Source organism: Octopus bimaculoides, chromosome 19 (genome assembly GCF_046866305.1).
Source record: "Octopus bimaculoides isolate indiv1 chromosome 19, ASM4686630v1, whole genome shotgun sequence".
Lineage (NCBI taxonomy): Eukaryota > Metazoa > Mollusca > Cephalopoda > Octopoda > Octopodidae > Octopus > Octopus bimaculoides.
In genome coordinates, this window is record NC_142946.1 from 51864370 (window position 1) to 51887949 (window position 23580).

General features: G+C 34.2%; 1 long non-coding RNA gene across 1 annotated transcript in view; it reads left to right on the forward strand.

Moving 5' to 3' along the window:
- The window catches only part of LOC128250039 (uncharacterized), a 400943-nt gene that overhangs the window by 372626 nt on the left and 4737 nt on the right, over positions 1-23580 (forward strand). Inside the window, exon 4 of the long non-coding RNA XR_016237448.1 lies at positions 16559-16658. This is a non-coding gene — a long non-coding RNA (uncharacterized LOC128250039). The remainder of the gene's footprint in view (positions 1-16558; positions 16659-23580) is intronic.

A 23580-nucleotide genomic window follows, 5' to 3' on the forward strand; every position in this document is an offset into this window, starting at 1 on the left:
ACAATATGTTTAGAGCTGAATTGTCGAGATAATGCCTCAGAGAGTGAAATCCTGATTAGGTTTTCGATTTCCAATTGGAAGAATTTCATTGTTCTTATTCCTCGGCATCCCAGATAAATTCGAGCATCGCCACCTCTCATCCTATAATTTCAATATATAGGGATTTTGAGCCTATTGTTAATTTCTAACCTTTAGGAAAGGCATTAGCGTCACTACTGTCATCTATCTTCTAATTCCAACATAGGAATTTTGGGCCTATTGTTATTCCCTAACACCTCCGGAAAAGACATGTGTATTATAACCTCTCATCTTCTGTTCTCAGTATATAGGGTTTTATAAAGTGGAGCTGTAACAATGGTTAGCACGGGGATTTTCGTCAGTCATTAAGTTTTGAGTTCAAATTCCGCCGAGATCGACATTGCTTTTCCTCCTATCGGCGTCGATAACACAAATACCAGTTGGGCATTGGGGTCGATGTAATCAACTTGTCCTTACTCCGAAACTATTATGCCAAAATTTGGAATTAATATATAGAGCTACATTGTTCCAATTGAAAAACTGAAAAACAATGCGTTCGTCTGAATAAATATATTTCTACACTTGAAGGAGAAATATTTCCTTCATTCGATTACAACCTAATTTACTGATGCCACTTTTTCTTTTAATAATCACCCATTATGTATTGAGTAATTTCTAATGCTCTCTGCCCTATGAAACTTGTTCCCTAAATGTTTTGTAAGGAATCGAGTGCAAGCTTGTGTGAATTTGTACATTTTACAGACGCTCTAATATACGATGACTTTATTTAAGTCTTAAGCTTACATAGTGATATAATTCATTCCGCATAAGAGAATAATTCCTGTAAAGAATTCAAGTCACCAAATCGATATTTTATGTTCTGAATATAAATTATTATTACGGCAGCGAGCTGTCAGAATCATTAGCACACCGGACAAAATGCTTAACGGCATTTCGTCTGTGATTACGTTCTGACGACAAGTTCCACCAAGGTCGACTTTGCTTTTCATCCCTTCCGTTTACTATCCGGTGGGTTTACCAACCGGTGAGTTTGCTATCCGGTGAGACATAATAGTTGAAAATGTTTTACTACAATTCAAAATTATAAAACTTAAGTGTGCTTTCTAATGTTCTGCGTTCAGGTGAATTGTTATATAATAGTATACATATCATATGTGCATGATAAAATAACCTTTACACAACGAAAAGTATTCTGTTATTTGTCAAGTATAATAATTGAGTAATGATGGAGAAGTAGAAAAGCAAATATCTCATCAGAAAAGTTAGCGAATCAGTTTATGCGTCTCATATCATACAACAGAAAACTTTGGGTATGCTATTTCATCGCTGCAAGCCGGAGCAACTTTCTACATACGAAAAAAGTGCAAGATATTAGTCGGATAGATGTGTCAAATCTTCCGATGAACAACGTTTGTTTAGAGATGGCTTCAATAAGAATTAACGTTATACAAAAACAAAATTTTAAAATTATACCACAACGATCAAACAGATGAATTGACTCACATGCACATTTTCCGTAAATACGAAATTGTGTTGTTTGCACTACAATTTTTAAGTGAATTCCTGATAAACTAATTTTATTTTTAGTGTTCATTTCCTGCTAAAATTATATCAGTTATCAATATTAATACCTTTGTGAATGGAATTAATTTCAATAGTTATATTTATATTTGCCATAAAAATATTCATTGGAATGAAGCCTATTTTTACAAAGCAACGGAAATGTAGGATCTCTATCGAATGAACACGGAGCATAGTTGTTCAGTCCTTTAGAAATAATAAGCTAATTTTTCCACAAACACCCAATGTATCAATGAGGAGGTTTTTGTTCCGGAAATATTTCCACAATGAAAGGCGATACCACGTACAGGTGTACACGAGCGTGTTAAATGTCGTTGTACCTGTGTGAGAATATTTATTTCTACGCTGTTTCGTTTTATTCTACTTATTTAATTCCAGCTTGACTAAGCTTTACGTACATCAGTAAATGCACTAAATACTATTTCTTTATGAATAAGAACTATCGCTCTTCAAGAGACGGTAAAAGCGAATTTCTTATCAGTAGCAAACAGCGCGTAATGACATAGAAACACCTGCATCTCAATACTAGATGGCGTGATTCACATTCAGTATGTTTTAACACATGGAAATTTTTTCCCGGAAATATTTTCTCAGCGAAAGGGTTGTCCAACGTTTGAGTGTTCTTGACAATGCTGAATACGACTGTATCCGATTATATTATACAGCACCGTCTTTAAATGAAAAAAGGAAAAAGAAAATGGTGGAAAATGTAAACCTAGTTACAATATGTCGGAAAACTAGTAGAAATTGTTTCTACTTAAAACGTTTTTTTATGTTAGGTCTTCTGATAATAGATGAGCAACAACTACGGCTATGAGAGTTCAATAAACAATCTCCGTCTACACATAGTTTGTAAATATTTAACAATGGTACACTAGTGGAGTTATCAGACTCTAACCTCTTTCAATATTCGTATTGTATGAATAATGTAAACGCTAAATCATCTTGTTTCATGTACCTTTTTTAGAAAAATTATCTAAATTCTGCCATGGAATTCTATGAAGAAAACTAACTTATATATTCTTGTGGAATAGGAAATCATGAACTTATTTAATCGATCACGAAAAGATGAAAGTCAAATTCGACCTCGGCAAAATTTGATCTCAGAACGTAACGGCAGACAAAATACCGCCAAGCTTTTCGCCTCGTGTGCTAACGATCCTGCCAACTCGTCGCCCTTGTATTAAATATATTGAATATAATAATTTAGGTATGAAATACAAAATACGTATTAATGAATACACGCAAAAAAGGGGAGACATTCATATGATGAAGTTCTAAGAATAAATATATAGATATTTATATTAATAGGTTCAACTTATGCAGAGTACAAACGACAGAAAAATTTAAATGTGTAGAATGAAGGGTACACGTCCAACAGTTGTTTCTGGTGGCCCGGAGATCCATAATAATGTTGGTAGATATAATTTGTCTCAATATGTGGTCGTCGGATACAATCGACTTTGGATGAGACGACCTTCCGTCAGCAGAGTAGAGATCTTACATTTCATATCTTAATGCAGAGAAGCTCAAAGCTGGAATGATTATTTATGCTCACATTCCTTTCTTAATCAGCATTGACCTGAGATAAACAATAACAGCAACGACAACGATAACAAATCATGAAAGAGCCGTGATATTAGAATTTGAACTTGCTATTCAAGACTAGGAAAATGTACGTCATTTAAAGCAACGTTATCCAGGACGCAGAGTTATCAATACTATAGAAGTGCTGTTTAAGCAAATTGAAGCGACATTATATTTTATGATCAGGTTAAAGCTGTATATAGTGACAGTTTATGACCAAGGTGAGATTTTATATGTCTGACATTTTATGTGCTAGCAAAAAGAAGGGTAGTCGAAATAAAAGGAAGTTTGCGAACATTGGACTTTATGGTTCAGTAGTAGTTGCCTTTAAGCCAAACATATCAAAGAAAACATTTATGGGTCAATACAGGATTTTTCTTAAATTCTTTCATTACTTCATAATATTTTCAGCGTTGTGAAGTTAAATTAATTAATGTCATATTCTAAAATGACTTTTTTCAGTTATTTATAAAATATTTTAATGTTTCTTGACATTAAATCTACTCGCAAAATTATGAAACAGTTGAATTGTGGACACTGCGATGATATATATGGGAAAACCATTAGGATTAAAACTTGAGAAGCCATAGAACTAAATGCAAAATAAAATTTAAATATAAAATTTAATTCTAAAAAAATTAGATTGGTTGTTTATAGTTTCTTCGTGTAGTCGTGAACCTCTTCGGAGCTGGCTGGTTTCATGCTGCATCGACTCATATGTGTGCAACTCACTCGTATCTCTTCGTCTTTCGCCACATATATTACGCTAGCACAGGGATTACATTAACCAAATTCTTCATTCCTAGAATTTCGCCCTTATGTAACCTTTCTCAGTAACATTTCCTCCTTATCTGGCACCACCGACTTAAGAAACTAATTAAATGCATGGTTTCTATCAATCACTCAGAGGGCATGAAAAGGCAATGGGCACAACTATCTCTCTTGACACAACTCATTCATAAAACAACGGTGTATATCTAACCGAGGGAAGGTGCATGCCTCTGTGGTTATAGCGTCGGGTTTACTATCATGAGGCTGTTAGTTCGATTCCCGGACCGGGCTGTGTATTTTGTTCTTGAGCAAGACACTTTATTTCTCGGTACTCCAGTTCACTCAGCTATAGAAATGAGTTACGGCATCACTGGTGCCTATTTGTATCGGCCTTTGCCATTCCCATGGACAACATCAGTTGTGTTGAGAGGGGAGTCCGGTATGCATGGGCGCCCGAACTTGTGCCACGGAGGGGAACTTTCTAAGTGCAATCCCATGGTCATTCATGACCGAAAAATGTCTTTCTCCCTTTATATCTCACAAGGCTTACGATAACATCTCCTTTCATGACGCTTCATTTTATTTCCTATTTTAATCTTTTACATTTATGGGGAATCAACCTGTAACTCTACCCTCACCACAACACCGTTGCAGCACACGTCAATTTACACTATGAAGACAAACTTCAACATTTCCAAAAAAGCAAACCTAAAAGTTTTGACCTGTAGACGCAATTATAGTTTCAGTAATTTAAGAATATTACTATAACAGAGTAGACACTGCAACCCACATTCGTCTGTTGACGTTTGTAGAAAATTCCAAAACATAATCATATAACCTCCAAATCACACATTAAACAGCAAAAGCGATGAAAACCAAACACAACCTCAAATGCAATATGCTGACCAACACTCTCAACCGAAATTAGATTTATTGTAAAAAAATAAAAATCTAAGAGAATTATAGCAGAACATGTTAACCAAAGGAAAACAGAGAATTAGCAAACATTAATTCACATTAATGACAAAACTAAAACTATACAAACAGCTCACAGCATCGACACGTTTAACAACCAAACCACGTGACACGTCATAATAACAACGCCAACACAATTTTCTCCAAAAGCAAGCAAATGTCACATGCTCTTAAAAAAATCAGTCACCATTGAACACATAAAAAAAAAACCATTGAAATCCTTAACGCGAGTTATGTAACTTTCAGCTTTAGAGTGACATTACCCCTCACTGAAAAGCGATATGAAGATCCAAGAATACAAACAAAACGTCTGGTTCTCACAAAATAGCAGCATGTATACATTTGAAAGTGTTAATGTTTGAAGATAACGCTGGCATTAACACACATTTTAAACTATTCATATTGACCCAGTCAAATCATTATAATCTTGAACCTGGATAACAATTCTCAGAATTATAGGTCCAAACAAAAGAATGTAAAAGAAAAAAAACAAGAAAACGACCGAAACAGTATCATAAGATACACCCTGTTAAGTAAAGTTAAAATGGTAATAAGAACTATCTTGGTTTCTATAGATTGCTCACAACTTCAGTGCATTTCATATGCGCTTCACAATGCAGACATATATTTGATTTAATCCCCAGGAACTGCATAACAATACAGAAATTTGGTTTCATTAGTAACAAATAAATTAAAACTACCACCTACCTAATCTATCTTCCGCTCCCTTATTATCAACACAAAAGAGAATCAGATACACCCTTTAATAAGTTAACAGCATAATCATATTATTCATACATATGACAGCGATTTGGCAGAATTGTTAGCACGGCGGAGAGAATGCATAGCAGTATTTAGTCCGTCTTCGTGTTCAGAATTCAAATTTCGCTGAGGTCGATTTTGCCTTTCATCCCTTTCTGGATTAGATAAAATAAGTAGCAGCTGAGCACTGGGGGTGACATAATCCGCTTATCCCTCCTCTAAATGTGCTGGCCTTCTGCCAAAACTATATTACTCATACATGAAACAACAATACTAATATTACTATAAGATCTACAACACTAACAGTAAATGTAAAGAAAACAAAAGATATCCAAACATACTCAGAACACTGACTGGTGCTACGATTCGTCAACAATAAAAGATAGGCTTAAAACAGGGCTAGTATAAAATCAACGGCTCTATTAAGGATCATGGTCTTCCAGTGGGTACCAATCACTTCACTATAAATCCCAATAAAATTGAACTGACCCGAAATAGTGCATCTCCAAACAACGCTCACAAAGCATCGATAGAATCCTGAAAATGAATATATCGCAAGTTGTTACTTCAATTCTGTGTACGCTATAATCTATAAATGCAGTTTAAATTACACTATATGAAATTGATATGTGCAATCAGTCCGATACAAGCAAGTGCATTGACAACGTCCATGTACACTACTTCCACATCATACTAAAAACACAACGACTTCAGTTCAACCTAGATCAACTTATGAATATAAATTCGCCAAAACCTAACAGCACGTTGGATTACCTTATCTTTTCCATACACAGTGCATATAACATGCTAATAACTTACTGTAGCTCAGTCAAACATGACAAGACCTGAAAGTATATCGTATTGCCCGAAATTCTATATACATTCCATTGCTGTTCCGAATGCAAAGTGTTAGAACAATGTGTATGTTCAAAAATATATATTTAAACTGTCAGATTCCATGTCTGCTCGGTCTGGGTTGGCCTGGTACAAAATAATAAGGACAATAACACCCACTCCAAAGTTATAAATATGCTCAGGATGTAAAAATCTTACGGTAAATAAATCCGACACAGCTGCATCTCTAAATGCTCATAACTTGAATAGATGGAGATGTTCTTTACAGCGTGTCGTTAACTGAAAGTAAATTTTGGCATGTTTCACTAAGCCTCAAAATGAGTGAGTCATGCATAATGCTTAGACATATTTCATCCAGTTCTTTACGACATCTGTTCAAAGTCCACCAAAGCTAACTGCTTCTTTCATCCTTCCGGGGCAAATGAAACAATAATCTTGTCAATTACTTCTGCCGATGTAATCCATTTATCTCGTCCCCACTAAAACGGCTTTCGTTGTATCCATTTAAAAGGCTTTTCATAAGTCTGAATATTCCTTTCTTTGTCATATTACTTGGCTATTCATTCCTTTGTCATATGACTTGAGTATTCATTTCTTTGTCATATGACTTGATTTGAGACCATGTCATGCAACAGAAGCAATTTCGTTTAAGAAGTCACGAAAGCTATTACATTGATTTTTTCCTCTGTCTTAAAGTGCGAATATATCCGTCGACTTCAACAACCTAGTCGCTAACAGAATTTCTTTGTAACTCTCGAGAATCTCTTACTGGTGAGTTTTGATAGAATTCAGGGGTTTTTATTTTTACTTATTTATTTCATGTTGTCTATTCTGGAATTGTCTGACATACTGGTCTACTGCATAATCGTTGCTCGGGACACAGATAATCACCTTCAGATTCAATTCTCCCGTTTTGTCTCTCTCTCTCTCTCCCACTCTCCTTTCTCTCTCTTTCTCTATTTCACTATTTCCCTATCTCTCTCTCTCTCTCTACCCCTTTCTCTCTTTCTCTGGTGGTCTGAGACATATGGAAATGTCCGTTGTGAATATACAAAATGTGTTTAAAATGTCTGCTTAAAAATGATGTCTCCACAAATTAGATTCTTGCTAAATTGAAACATTTGGCCGGCTCTATGTCAAAATAATTGATTAAATATAAGATAATTTATAAATATCTTTCTGTCTCTCTCTTTCTCTCGCTTTCTCTTTCTCTCTCCCTATTTCTCTCACTCTTTCTCTCTTTCTCTCTCTCATTCAGTCACATACACGCATATTTGTATACAAATATGCTGATATATACCGATACTCATGTTCACAAATACACATACAGGATATACCGCATAGTATAAGTCAGATTTCCGTCTAAAACTCCGACCTTATTTAAGATTTAGGGTCATGTACATATAGTACTGCATCACAATACATTGAACGGAAGACATGAGATATCGTGGAAACGAACTATTTACTCTGGGACTTTGCTGTGAAGAAATGCTAGGAAAAAGCCGAGGACGATCGAAATAGAACTCAGTCTCAGGCATGAAAACGACAAAGGGTGGAAGATACCAGCTTCTAACTATGACTTTTGTTGTGACTTCTATATGAGACTGTTACTAATGACCAAATCTACATAGCCATTGCATATGATGTTCCCGCACAGTGAGAGAATAGGTGATTCATGAGGAAGCGAGATGGGATAGGAGAGGGAGAAAAAGTAAAAATTGTCCTTGTCTCCCAAAAGATATGGTGGTAACAACGGTATAAATATGTACAAACACACACACGCACAAACATATATGGGTACGAACTTGATGAAATAGAGAGAATATAAATGAATTGTGTCAATTTAGTGCAATTGTGTTACATCACTCCAATTCATGGTTCAAAATAGATTCCTGCTCTCAAATGCAAACATACTGAGTCACCAGCAACAGTTTTATATCTAATGGCAATTCGTTACATACAAACATGAGGTCAAAAAATTATTGCACAATAGGAATCTTATTTCCAACAGCTTGACGAAAAAGAGATTAAAAACGCATAAAAGAAAGAAAAAATACTTTTAGTTTCGAGAAAAAATATGTAAAGAAAGAATTTTCAATAATTGTAAAGGTATTCTAACATAGACCATGTCGCAGAGGTGCAACGGAATATTTAACACCATACGATGAAGACAAAAGTAAACTATAATAGTCTCCTGTTTTCTGAAATGCCTACATTGGTTCTTTTGTGAGGTAAGTGATTCAAACTTTAAGGAGTTTTTTTTTTGGTGATTCAAATTTTAAGTTTTGTTTTTTAGTGATTGTTTTCTTAAATTTGTACTATTTAGCACCTGATTCTAAACAAAAGTAAACACTAAGAGAATTGTGTATCTCGAACCAAAATATGCAACAGAAACCAGAGAATGTTACTAATTAAAAAAAGTAATTAATCTGTAGTAATTATGCAAATTAATGTAGCATGTTTTAACGAAGAAGTCAAATTTTAATGTTCTATAATTTTATTTTTGCGTTTTAGCAATTTTATGAGGCTCGACTTCAATCATCTTTTGAATGGCTCAGATGTTACGATTCTAAACTAATCAACTTTCCAGGACAGACTTAAGATTATCGACAGAACTTAATTTTAATATTTAACTAAATTCACGCCGAGCAAAATAATAACTGATATTTAGTCCGTCTTGATACTCTGAGTACAAACGCTGCCGGAATCTACTTTGCTTTTCATGCTTCGTGGTTGATTACATAAGTACCGGTTGAGCAGCGGAGTTAATGTAATTGATTAACCCCAGCCTTTGCAATTGCTGACTTTATGCTATATTTGATACTCATAAGGTGGCGAGATGTTAGAATCATTCCCTCTAGATCGACTTTGCCTTTCATCTTTTAGGGGTCGATATAAAAAGTACCAGTTGAGCTCGATATTATCGACTGAACATCTCTCTTTGCTTGATGCAAAACAAATAGTTTACTGGACACGAAAAGAGTTAATATGATAATTTAAGGAATGTTAAAATCTTTACCCACGTCCTTCATAATGCAAATAAATTATTACTTAATTATTTATTCTGACCAGTATATCACGCGAGTGTATTAATTAAAATAAATTAAAATTTTAATCAAAACTAAAACGTACCATGAAATGATTTTTCTCTTTCCAAGAACGGTAACAACTCGGAAGAGGTTTCGGTATAATTACGTCTCATCAGTGTCGAATGTACCTGGCCGTTTATTAAATGCCTTCCAATATCAAGTATAAGATTTATGTAAACTGCTATTGACCAATTACAGAGTGGCGAATGTTATTCTTAGTGTCTACATCTCAGAACTATATTTAAAACACATACAGGCTTTGGAATGTTGTCAAGATCTAATGATTAATCTATTTTGAAGAATTAATCATCTGCCGTCTTCTTCTGTGTCATCCAATTTCTATTCTTTCTGCCGTTTTTACGGTATTGAAGTCATTTATGTCCCGCATTTATTCTTCCTCCTCAAACTATACTCTCCCCATTCCTTCCTTCCTCGTCCTTCTCCGCATTATAATCATTACTATCAACGAGCTGATCATGTTTACACTTACTGACAATTTCTATCTAATTTCTGAACTAAAAACTCGTAATTTGGATAACTTGATTTTCTTATCGACAAATTACAAAATTAGATAATTACAAAGCAAAAGAAATTTGCAACTTCTGCCCTGAAGACACACTTTGCCAATTCATCTGACTTATTCCATTTGATTCAGTTCAGTTTGGTTTTATCCCTGAAACTAAATGAAACCATTTAATATGAGAAGCAACAAATCATGCTGTTGTTATGATAAATGTTACAGCAAGCACAAACATACCTGTAGGTCACAACCTTCTGCTCACTGATCCACTGAATTACTAAAATAAAATGGACCAGTTAATTGAAAAACACATCTTGAACATGTAATTAGTTTTCATATTTAAACCAAATTGGTTATTTCAAAGTACTTGCAAAGCTTCTTTGACACGATGAACATGATGCCATGTTTATCAAACGCCATGCATAATCTCTCAAAAGAGGATTATACCGAATTTACATAGAAATTGCGTCCTTCACATTGCCTTTACATATACCAGAATTCAAATACAAACGAACAGTTTATTGGGTAATCAAAACATTGAAGATTCTTAACCTGAAGCTAATCTTCTGTATCCTTTGCAATATATACCTATATATACCAGCAGGTATCTCAGTTTGCCTCTAAGCCTGTACTCTTCGTCTGTGTGGGGTGGTGAGGACTGAATTAGTCCCTCGCCTGTGCTGTCTTCTCAATCATATTTACCTTGATCTGGTTTCTGCTGCTATGACTATTTCCTTGATAGTCTTCGTCAGTTTCCGGTTTCCGGACCAATGTTCTGCAGTAGATAGCTCTGTGTTGAGCGTTTGTGTTTACTAAGTCTAAAATGGTTCATTGCATTACCTATGCAGTTTAACATTTTATTTTAAAATAGATCGTGTAAATACCTATAACATACCATAATATAGCAATCGATCTGAGACACAGTGGTGGAGCTGGGAGGCTAAATTGAAGGCGACCAGTATAGTTTAGGAACAGTTGTAGTCGCATATATTGAATTGACTATTCAATATATTCCATTATAACAGTGTTATATATTTCATCGAGTGTCACCGATGAGGAATATAATACAAATTTACTAATATAAATGTTAGAAAAGAACGAGACCAAGTATATCAAAATGCTATGCAATTTCAACGTACCTGAAAATCTACCGCATTATTCTAATAGGTTAAAAGCCCTGGAACCAATATTCAATAGCAGAAAGTTTTCCTTGCAGTTTTTACACTACAGTATTTTAAAGAATGACATTATCGTACGCATTCACTGTTAATTTGTTTCTCACTGGATTTTAAATATTAAGTAGGAAGAAGGAAACACACAATTGTGCTTGCTTGCTTGGTAAGTGATTTTATCTGAAAGATATTTTCGATGTTACTGAAAATGTTGCATCGTGGAAGAATTATATCAACAATATAAGGACACAGAAAAAAAGATATTTTCACATTTGATTATTTTTAAAAAGAACTGACTGCTATGATGTGTCGAAATTCTTTACCGTACTTCTATGACGTGACTCTTGAAGCTCTTCCATTGTTTTATGGAATTGTGTTAGTTATTCGATCCAGGCACGAGAGCAATAACTTTTGAGACGTCATGGTAGATAGTATTATTAAAGAAAGAAGCTGGAAGTAGATAATATAAAGCCAACTTTCCGATGGTTTGCTATAGCGATTTCTATTAAGCATGAGTCTACATGCCACATTTCATTTACCACAGTGTCTGAAGTATCTGCAACGACTTATGTATTATCGTAATATTCGTTTTACTTTCAAACATGCCACTAATCTACTTGAAATTGCCAAATATGACAATAGCTGTTCTTAAACATTACAGAGTTTTTGTGCTTGTTTTTTTTTTTCTTTGTTTTATCCCAGATTATGAACTGTCGCAACGTTGAACGAATTTCTGTAAAGTTTTCTGTCAAATAATATATTAGCTAATTCTCTGAGCGAAAATGTATGTCAAGTAAAATTAAAGCAACAATCCATCTCTGCATATGTTCATTATGAAATCTGTTGCCTAGGGAGATCAGTTTCTTCTAAATGTCATTCTTAATCAACTGAAATACCTGTATGAAATTTACAGTTATATCAAGTTACAGTCTTCGACAGGAGCGGGAGTTGGAGAAAATCTCCGACGTACATATAGTGTAGGCAGTTGTCAGTAAACCAATTACAGCTTAACATAAAATACACCTACAATTTAGGCTGATATAGAGTAAAAATTAACACTTTAAGTGAAAACTTAACCTGATAGTCACTCAAATGTTCCAAGTGAATTAGCAAGACTATGTAACCGTTAGTTTGACCAAAGAACTAAATTTAATAAATAACGACGATATAACATGTTAAGCATAAATAGTTCAACTCTGAGTGCTGCGATAGATTTTTATTACCCCAGAGATCATATAAGACAATTTCTTTAACTGAATACAAGAAAAATACTTAGCTTCTTCGTATGAATTTTATTCAACAAAAGACAGTGGGACTTTGCCGATAAGCTATATGTCCTTCTATTGAGACAAGACTCGCGCAGTTTTTAGTTCAAATATCAATGTTACATTAGTATCTCGAGGAAGATAGTGGGTCTGTCATTGGCTACAGAAAACTACAATGTGTATAATCTGTTTTAATTAGTGTAACTAGCAGAAAAACAGCCCTCCGGGTGGTATTCTGGTGGCATGTGTATTGCGCATATTGATATTATATATACATATAGAAACCATGCATAAGTTATAAAGTAAATTGACAAAATGCACATGTATTGAACAAAGACTGTCATAGTTTATTCTGAAGTTGATCCAGCCTTGTTGATGTAAGATCATTCATAGGTAACACAACTCAAACTGATGTCTACTGAATGATATTATTGGAATGCGTCCAAGAGACTCACTCATAAATTGTTCATCACCATCCAGATGCTCCTTTTTCTCTTCTTTGCCACTTTTTCTTTATAAAGTCCGCCCGCTATAAAACTGGAACGTCGCAAGAGAGAAAATCTATGTTGGGAATCAGAAAATTTAGGTGGTTTAATGGTGCACTCAAAGAATAAAAACGGAAGCATTAGAAGCAAGAACGTTTATTCCTTTACGATCATATTGTGGATTTGTGAGTTTGTGGCAGATGTTCAGTTTCCCATTATCACTTCTCCACCTTTTGTTCACTCCCGACTTCTCCCACCTATTTGATTCTCTACTCTTTCTTGCACAACACATACACCCACACGCATAAGTACTTTCTCTCTTATTTCATAGAACACAATATGATTATTAACTGAAACAATGAATTTGTAATCTCTACACGTTTAGAGTTTACCTCTGCACTGGATCACTGGCTCCATAGGTAACAAGAAGCTTGAACAGCGCTGATTACCAGTTCTGTACTGGAACAATATAGTTAGTAATCTCTACACATCTAGAGTTTAGCTCTGTATGTGACCCCCGGCTTCATAAGTAACAAAAAGCTTGAACAGTGCTGATTGCCAGGTCTGTACTGGAACGGTGTGGTTAGTAATCTCTACGCATCTAGAGTTTAGCTCTACATTGGACCCATGACTTCATAGTTAACAAGAAGCTTGAACAGCGCTGACTGCCAGTTCCTGTATGAACTGCATTTGTTAATCGCACCCGAGAGAATCTTTAGGCAAACATTTCTACAAATGATCATCGAACATTTCTCACCATCCTCGCTCTGGATACTTTTTATTTATAAATTTTGAGCTCCTATACATTTATTTGTTTATGCCTTTACACTCTTTACAAGCTCTTAATTTGTTATATTCACAACATCTATCGGTCTCAGTCTTCTGCTATATACCCTTACAACTTGCTTTGCCCTCGTCCGCCTTCGAATTCGGTTGTACGAGCCACTTTGTCATTCTCTAGTGTGTATATATCCATTTACCAATCTCTTCTCTTTGACATGAATTCTCATCTCTTACATCATTTATCTAGCCTTCATCATCTCTCTCTCTCTCTCTCTCAGTATGTTACAATTTTTCCCTTCCTTTATATCACTTTTCTCACAGACTTTACTTCCTCCTTCATCGCACGTTTTACACACACTTTACATCACTGTTCACCAGTCATTCGTTCCTCCTTTGCATATCAATCCCTCCACTAACACTCCTTTATATTATCCATTTTCTCATTCGCATATATTCCCTTAGTCACCAGCATATTTGACTAGTAGTTAAGCTGACTGGCTCATAGTCACAACAGCATGGATACTATTCCTGGATCTCGGGTGATATGTTATAACTTGACTGATATACATTGCTTCGCATTACTTCAGTCCACTCAGTTGTAACAGGTACCAATCGGAGGTGTTGCTACTCTCTCTCTCTCTCTGCATTCAGCTATTACATCTTTGTTGTTCTCATGGGGGAAGGGTGGGAATGGCAAGAGTGTATAGATCGCTAGTCGTTACTACATGGCACCTATAACAATTAGAGTAAGTATTGTTCATGTTACCATGTTATATTCACATACGAACGAACCTTTGCGCTACTCAAACATCTCAAATGCCTGAATTCTGATATCGTTTCCATCCTCACAGCAAATTTATTCGCTGACCTCTTCTAGAATTCCTAATGGATTAACATTTGTAATAGGCAACTACCAGTTTCCATGTATTCCGGATCTCATCGCGTTACATCGTAACATACGGATATCACGCTGAGGACCACACACCGAGGAGGATTATTACAGCAACTTCCTAGTGAATTCTTCTCCCATGTAGTATATCGTTAGCTGAGCATGACAGGCTAACATAAAGACTCATTAATTACATATGCTTGTGGTTTGTTTTTTTCCTTCATACTGTGTTATTGTGCGTCCACATCGTTCCTTTTAAAATCATGTAGATTGAGAACAGGGTTTAAGGGTTTTGACCGTCCGCCGCAACGCAGCATCAGTTACGATTTTATTTCAAGTTCATTCACTCTTATGTTATTTAATTATCTTTTAGTTTTTATATTTGCTTTCTATATACTGTTTAAATATTGAAATATCGGAATAACAAAACAGCAAATAGCAATATATTTTATTTCCGTTTCGTAAAAACACCATCACATACTAAACAATGAAAGCCCACCACTACCATCACGAAACACACACAAAAAAAAAACAGAAAGAAAATAACATTGAAGTAACTCCATGAGTTGTATTACCTTGTTGTAATATTCCCGCTTTGTGAGCATATGCCCCGATGTTACTGAAATTGTCAAATGAAAGAATAAAGGGCGACTATAAATGAGTGACTTTTTTCTGCCACAATATAAATCAAACCAAAATACGTTGAATATTTTTTTTTTATCCCCACAACGCAAATATTTCCAACACGCATGAACAAGTGTTAGTTTTAACAGTATTTGGCTTTCGTTCCAATAAAACCTTATACATAATACAATATCATACATATACATACGATATCATACACACGCGTGCACAAACACACACATTATTTTATTAGTAACAAACAACACTACAATAGAATAAATTTTAAACAAAACAACCAAAACTCCATGGCAGGATCATTCTGTAAACATAAAAAAAGGGGCAAATGAATCTAAAATAGAGTATTTGAATAGTTGTTTTATTACAACCGTAGTGGAGAACCGCGAAAAACTGCTACTGTTTCAACATATCTGCTATTTGTTGTTACCTGATATCAAAAATAAGATATTTCTTTTGAAATATTCCTTATTCGAACTCGCTCTTTCATTCTATATTTATGTGTTTGTTCTTCGCCTTCCCTCTTCTAACCACAGTTTTCTTTCTCTCTTAAAGTGTTTATATTCTCGTCTTTCTCTTTGTCAATTGAAAAAAAAATCCTCTATTATTTTTTTCTCTTCATATTCCCTCTCTCTCTCTTTCTTTCTCTCTTCTCTCCCTCTCTCCGCCTCTCCCTCTCTCCTCCTCCCTCTTCTACCTCTCTCTTCTACTCTCTCCCTTTCTCTCTTCCTCCCCTCTCTCTCTTTGTCTATCTGTCTATCTATCGGTCGGTCTGTCTGTCTGCCTCTGTATTTTTGTTCATATTCCTTCCCCAATGTATTTATTGAATCTGCCGCTCTACAATACGACTACCACTCCTCGCATTCTCTCATTCTTTCATTCTCTCATTCTCTCTCTCTCTCTCTCTCTCTCTCTCTCTCTCTCTCTCTCTCTCTCTCTCTCTCTCTCTCTCTCTCTCTCTCTCTCTCTTTCTCATCAGCTTAATGACTTGCCCCTGATTTTCTACCACTTTACCTTTTTCCATCCCTTTCTCCCTCGCACGCTCTCTCGCCCTCTCTCTCTATTTCTATCTATCTCTCTTTCCCTCTCATACTTCTTTATCTCTCCTTCTCTCTCTTACTCTCGCTCCATTCCTCTATATTTCAGGGACTTTGCTGAACAACTTAATATATTCCTGTGATTACTGATGCAAACATAGTTCAAAGGGTACCAGAACTGTGATGGAAAAGCTTTGTCCAATTTTATGGTGAGCGGAGATTACAAACAGGCACCTAATTTATAACTTTGCTTCAAAAATCATAAACAAAACATCAATGCAACATATAATGATAACAATAATAATAACAATAGCAATCATAACAAACAGTAATAACCAAAATCATAATAAAAAGAATAACAACAAAATGTTGGAAATATAATTTATAATGAAAATATTAAATATACAAATAATAAAGAGAAGAAACAATTGCCATTCTTGATCAGCTAAAAAATGTTCATACTATTAAGAGACCAAATGATATTACACATTGTTAAATAGACTCCTATTTTCATAGTTGTCAGTGAATAACTATCACTGGTTGCGTGTTTTGATATCCAAAATACCTCCGTATTACCATATTTTTGTAGTTAGTTAGTTATGTGTTTAATGAATTAAATAATATACAAAAGTAGATAAAACAGTAACTAAATACAAAATGGCACAGAAAAGGGAATTACAAATGAGAAAAAAATAATATTTGCTCATTAAATTTGATTATGTATATGCTGAATATCGTGATATAGAAGTGAATTTACGGAAATCTAAATGAAGAATCTAGGTTCGATTTCCAGAAGCTATCACAGAATATAACCATATTTTTATCTAAGTAACAAGGAAATGTTTTGACGCTAAGCCTTTTTTTTTAATCTTTAGGAATATTTGCATGATCCGATTCCTTTAAAGCAACATCACCAAATACAAACCGAAGCAGTCTCCATGTAATCAATGGAAATCCTGGAAGTAGCAGGAACAGTTATCACACGGCAGACTTATACTCTCTTTGTGCAAAAAGCTGAAAAGCATGTTTTCGCTTTTTAAATGTTTGTAATGAAGACCTAGCAAACCTGTCCCCTTCAACAAAACAAAGGGGTATCTACTGCAGATATAAACGATATATAAATAAGTATTTCATCGAACACGAAAGGCAAAGTCGCCCTCGATGAAATTTGAACTCATAATGTAAAGACAGACGAAATGCCGCTAAGCAGTAGGCTCGGCGTGCTGACAACTCTGCCAGCTTGCCCTCTTCGCCGCCTTTTAATATTAATAACATATGTATGTATGTTTTCGTTTGAAACCGTGCATAGGTACTATAAGCAATATAAAATGAATAGTTTTACGTACTATAGTGTATTCTATCAAAGAAAATTATGAAATATTACTCTTACAATTTGTCAGATTTAAATAGGTTTTCGGTGATGCTGGTACACATTGTTTTAAGTATTATTCAGTTAGATGTGTAATATGTACTAAATATATTTTTTACACTAAGAAATGTTCTCAAGAAGCTAACAGAGAAAAGTTTATCTATAAAATCTAGCTGTTAATGTTAGGATCCTATAGCGACCACATAGTTCTAGGTTCAGTTTCACTGCATGGCAACTTGACTAAATATCACCCTGCATAGCCGCTTCCTCGGCAATCATCTCTGAGTAAATTTGATCAACATAAACATTCTAGAAGCCCATTGTTTACATACACACACACACACACACACACACACACATATACATATATGTAATATATAATATATATATACATGCATATATATATATATACATGTATATATATATATATATATATATATATATATATATATATATATATATATATATATATATATATATATATAATATATATATATTTACCTAATATCGAAGTCTCATTCTTTTGTTATCATTTTATTATTATTATTATTATTATTACATATGTATACGTGTGTGTGTGTGTGTGTGTGTGTGTGTGTGTGTGTGTGTGTGTGTGTGTGTGTGTGTGTGTGTGTGTGTGCGTGGTTGGTATTACGAAGAAATTCAGATGAATTACGTACAGTCTTGCTGAAGACCTGAACATCATGATTGGTCAATATTGCTTCCTCTAAAATTTTAAGAATAATTAGTAAACACCAAATGAAATCAATACGTGATAATCGGATAAATCTTGGTGTGGTTGTTTACAAGAACAGTTTCATGGGTATTGCTAATATATTAATTTGAAAGAAGGAGATTGTAATTTCCACTGTTGCGTATGAATGTAATTGTTTAAAATATGATGATTTATATTATTAAACTCTCTGAGCATTGAAATTGATTTTAATTCAGTTATTATAATTAATTAGTTGTTGCACATTAATTGATTACAGGTGGGGGGGATTTAATTTTAACTGTTGTGTTTCAGAGACATTTCTTAAATGATTAAGTAATTTAATGATTCGTAGTCTTGATATTCAGAGCGCTCAGCTAGATATATAATTGGCTAAATAGACTAATATAACTATCTACATTGATTTTAATTTATATTTCGGGTGCTGTCTCATATGATACAATTAATTAATGAAGATACGGTAAAATATATTTAGCAAGCCTATTTCGCAAGAAAATTGTTCTAAAACAAAGCAATTTTTACTATATCGACACTAAGGCTGAAGTACATTTTTTAAGTGAACCCTATGCATGTGAAATACAGATATAGTCTCCTGCTCTTCAAATTTAATTGAAAAATATCGTCAGCGAAAAATATTTACATAACAAGGAGGAAAGAAATTCTCAAGGGACTTTGACTTTCAGAATTTAATAACACCAGGCATAATAAGCTATAATACTAAAATCAGTCGCTCAAACTCATTATAATTCTTTAGGCAATGAATGTAAAATTGTATCAATATTCTCTTAACAGAGAACTATGACAAGCAACAGATAGGTTTTGGTGATATTAAACCTTTTAATTAAAGCATATTTTAATCCATATCAAGACTACAAGTAATCAAGGCATAAATAAATATAAAAAATATAGTGATACTGGTAGCAATTATCATCAAAAGGGCTTATATTCTTACAATAAATGAATAGAGCAGTCTGTATACTAATAACAAATATTGTATTGTTCCATAGATGTAATGTGCGGATGAACTGAGATTAACGAAGAAATTGATAGAAAAAAATAATAGAGAATAGATAAACTCCATTTGATAAAAGCTTTGTTCTTGGTGTCCAACATTATCGACCAACTATTCCAGTTGCAGCTATTTTCCCTGTTTGCAGGTGATAGAGTTTGAACACGCCTAGATAGAGTTTATGTCTACATATTACATGAATATACTCAATTGATCGATGTTCTTACTTTCACAATTTTACACATCTGTGACGCTACCGTATTAAAATATGGCCTATTTCTCAGAAGCAGCAAACAATGCTTAGTTTATATGATCGATCAGGCGTATTATTGATTAAATCTAATATTATTTACATACTAATATTATCAGCTAATTAATTCATGCGTTTGTATTGAATTTAATTTTCATATTCAACGCACAATTTCTATCTAGTTTCGTTATAAATTATACTATATTTTTGATGCATTAATGTATTCTTAAAGAATTCATCTTCGTGTAATATACCAAGAAAGAAAAGAAAACTCGCCAGTTCTCTCACACTTCAATATCTTTACAGATATTGCGAAAATTAAGAATGCTAAAAAATATATCGTTACAGAACGGTGCTGTTATTTCAGTGAGATTCATCTCAATATGGTTCTTTATTTTGGGTGATTTAGCCTAGGATTTGGACCGATCAAATAAGTTTCAGTATTGACCATGGTGTATTTTTCAGTGGTGCTTAGATTGTTTTCTTTCTTGTTTTTTTCAAAGCTGGCGGGAGGTGGAATTTCTTAGGTGTTCGTTTAGTATTTCTAGCAGGACAACCAACTGCATGGAGGTATCTTCGTTGAATTGACATGACACCTTGTAACAAGATGGTAACATATATCACCAACGCTACAATATAGACGATGGAGCATATTTTTGGCAGGCCTATCCTATGTACCTACCAACTTAACGTAGTTGCTTAAGTGATTAGCATCATAGTACCGCTAATATATATAAATTCGCCTATTTGATTTTTTTTTTCTTTTTGGCTTGTAATTGAATATAGTAAGACAACAACAACTGATTGGATATCAGTAAAGAAACTAGGAAAAGGTACATAAAATGTTATTACCTTGGCACAAGACCAAACATATTTAGGGCAGAATTTAATTAAATTCATCTGGTAAATAAATGGTTCTTATTTCATTGATCAAGGAGAAGGGAAAATTCCCATTGTTTGGATTATAACTCGTAATGCAACTATAATAACCTCACAATTTTAAGGGCTTTAACTGATCCTCTGCGCTACTCTCGTTAGAAAAGGTTAAGAAGCAGGGACAGGTTATCTCGGCATTTATATATATACGGTTGCATCTTTAACACGAATATATGTAGGGTATGTTTGGTACCGCCACTTAACTTCTTCATCTGTATGAACATCGACTACGTAGGGCAACATGGTCTATGAACCAGAAGAGAGAGTTACTATGAGTTTAATAGCAAGTATTGCACATTTATTCGTCTATAGTCGCAACAGTTATTTTATATATTTATCTTCTATTATTTGCTGCAACATATGTCAAAGACAGAAGTGAACACAACAATCGAACGCCATTCAGTTGCTAGAAGCTATTAAAATACAGACTTGTGCCAAAACGTTGTTTCACCCAAACTCAATAGCGAGAGAGGGAGGGGGAGTAGTAAAGTAGAAAGAGTGAGAAAAAGTAAGGAAAGTCGTTAAACTTAGGAAACATTTAGTGCTTCAGCAACGATGTAAAATTATATTAGTAATAAAACTGTATTGGCCAAACGCCACAAGCATGTACAGAATTTCATTATGGATGACGATCACATTATCGGGAAAAGAAATGAGAAAATAAAAGTATCTCTGTTTCTTCAAAATTTATAAAACTTTCATATGAAGTGGAAAACTATAACCTCTAATTTTTCTCGCAATTACAATGCGTTGTCAGTTTCTGAATTGTTACCGTCACAAAATTGAAAATGAATGGTAAGGAACGGTTAGGAGTTTTTGTTCTCTCAAAGCTCATCCTTTAGTTTTACAAAAAAACACTGACCAATGTAGTGTTTGATATACAAAACTACGAATGTTCACAACTAGAATACCCCAGGCCAAGCTCAAAGAGGGACTCGTTAGGACTAGCGTAGTTTCAACGAGAATAGCCTCGTATTTGCATCAAATAAAAGGGCTTTCACACTTCACTGCTCTAAGATTTTTCAAGTTTGCGTTATACATTTTAAAGTTAAATTATCCTTTGAAGTTTATTCACTTGTTTCTCATAAATCATTTAAATCTATTTTAATATTTTTCTCGATTCTTTTTCCTATTTGGAAAATGTAATCTTTTAATTTCAGTCTGGACGTTCTATAACTTGAAAACTTCTATATTTCTTATAAATAACTCAAAGTTATTTCAGTAATTCATGTGTTTCCATCTTTATTGTAAATGGTTAAGATTCAGGTTAATCACTTAATCTAAGTTATATCGGCAATTATACATCTATTCAATTATTTATTTCGATCGTTCTTATAATGTTTAAATGTTGATTGTAGAATACGACTGTTTCTATATTACTTGGAATTGTCAAGATGAAACGAAAGCAGGAGTTGATGACTACATGTACACTAATTGCCGAGGGACATTTGACTACTATGAGCTATACACACATGTTCTCAAGCTGTATGTAGTTGGAAAATGAAGCTAGTTGCAAAAAAGCGAAATTGCTTTGGTGAAAAGTAAAATATATTTATATGATGCGTAACAATTAGTGTTGAATATAAATTTAAATCCCATGTATTAGTTTTAACAAAACCAAACCGAGTTAAAACATGAATTTATATTCGTACTCTAACACGATAATTTTAATCTTCATGTCTGAGATACAAACTAAATCTGGGTAGCAGTTTTCGCATAATAAAATTTAGATCATTGTCCGCTTAATTTTGAACGACATGAATTGAAATTTATATTAAGTTTGAAAGCAAATTAATTGAAATCATCGCGTCAGAATAATTAGATTTATAATCATAGCATTTATGCCTCCAACTGTTGCATCTGATGCAGAGCTTCCTCTGGGACAAGGTTAGCGAAACATCATGGACTCATTAGTTGAATGATCGACACATCATCCTTCGCTCCTAAGTTCCTAAAACGAGTACTTTCAAAATTCATTGACAGTTATTTAGCACTGCTATACGCCCACAGTTTTCATCGTAGTCATCACAAATTCCACATATCACAGCTATTTACCATTCACTCTGAATAAGAGTTCCAGGTTTAATTCGATTTGTACGCGTGAGTTTCCAGGGTCAAACGTCAGTCATTTCGGTGGTATTCTTGAGACTTGTTCACTAAAGTATTACCAAATTCTTTACAAGCAGGTGGTATATTCCGGAGTTGATCCATGCCAAAATTCCCTACTCTATGGAAGAAGACAGCAAAAGTATATGCTTCGGTATCTTCAAAATTAAAAAAGGCTCTGAAAATTCACTTGATTATCACTATAAGCAAAATGCAAGTAGTCTGTAGCCCTACTAAGTCACACAAACGTAGAGGGTCATACTGAAGAAAATAATTGTGCCATGAATTTCCTGACATCACTTAGAATAACAAATGATTAGAATTCCTAACTGATATCTATCGACAATGACCTATAAGGGATTAAAAGAGACGCAGTCAGATCAAGGGGATCTTACGAGATATCATTAAACAGTCGACAAAGTTTGGCATATAATTTGTTCTCCTCGTTGTGATGCAGCAACCACATAGAATGTTTACGTTACGTAAAATAATACTACTCTACAGGCAAAGTTATAAATATATGTCTAAGTGAAGCGATAACGTCACGTTCATTTTCAGAAACGAGGTTTCCGTCGAAGAAGAGATGTAGGATGAAATTTAAATTTCTGGCAATGCGTGACATATCTCAATAGTAGTCATACTACTACTAAATAATTAAAAAAAAGGCACACGTTGTCCTCTCCCTGTATTTTAGTAACTAGTAGTTTGGTAGCCTTTTCTTGAGAGTC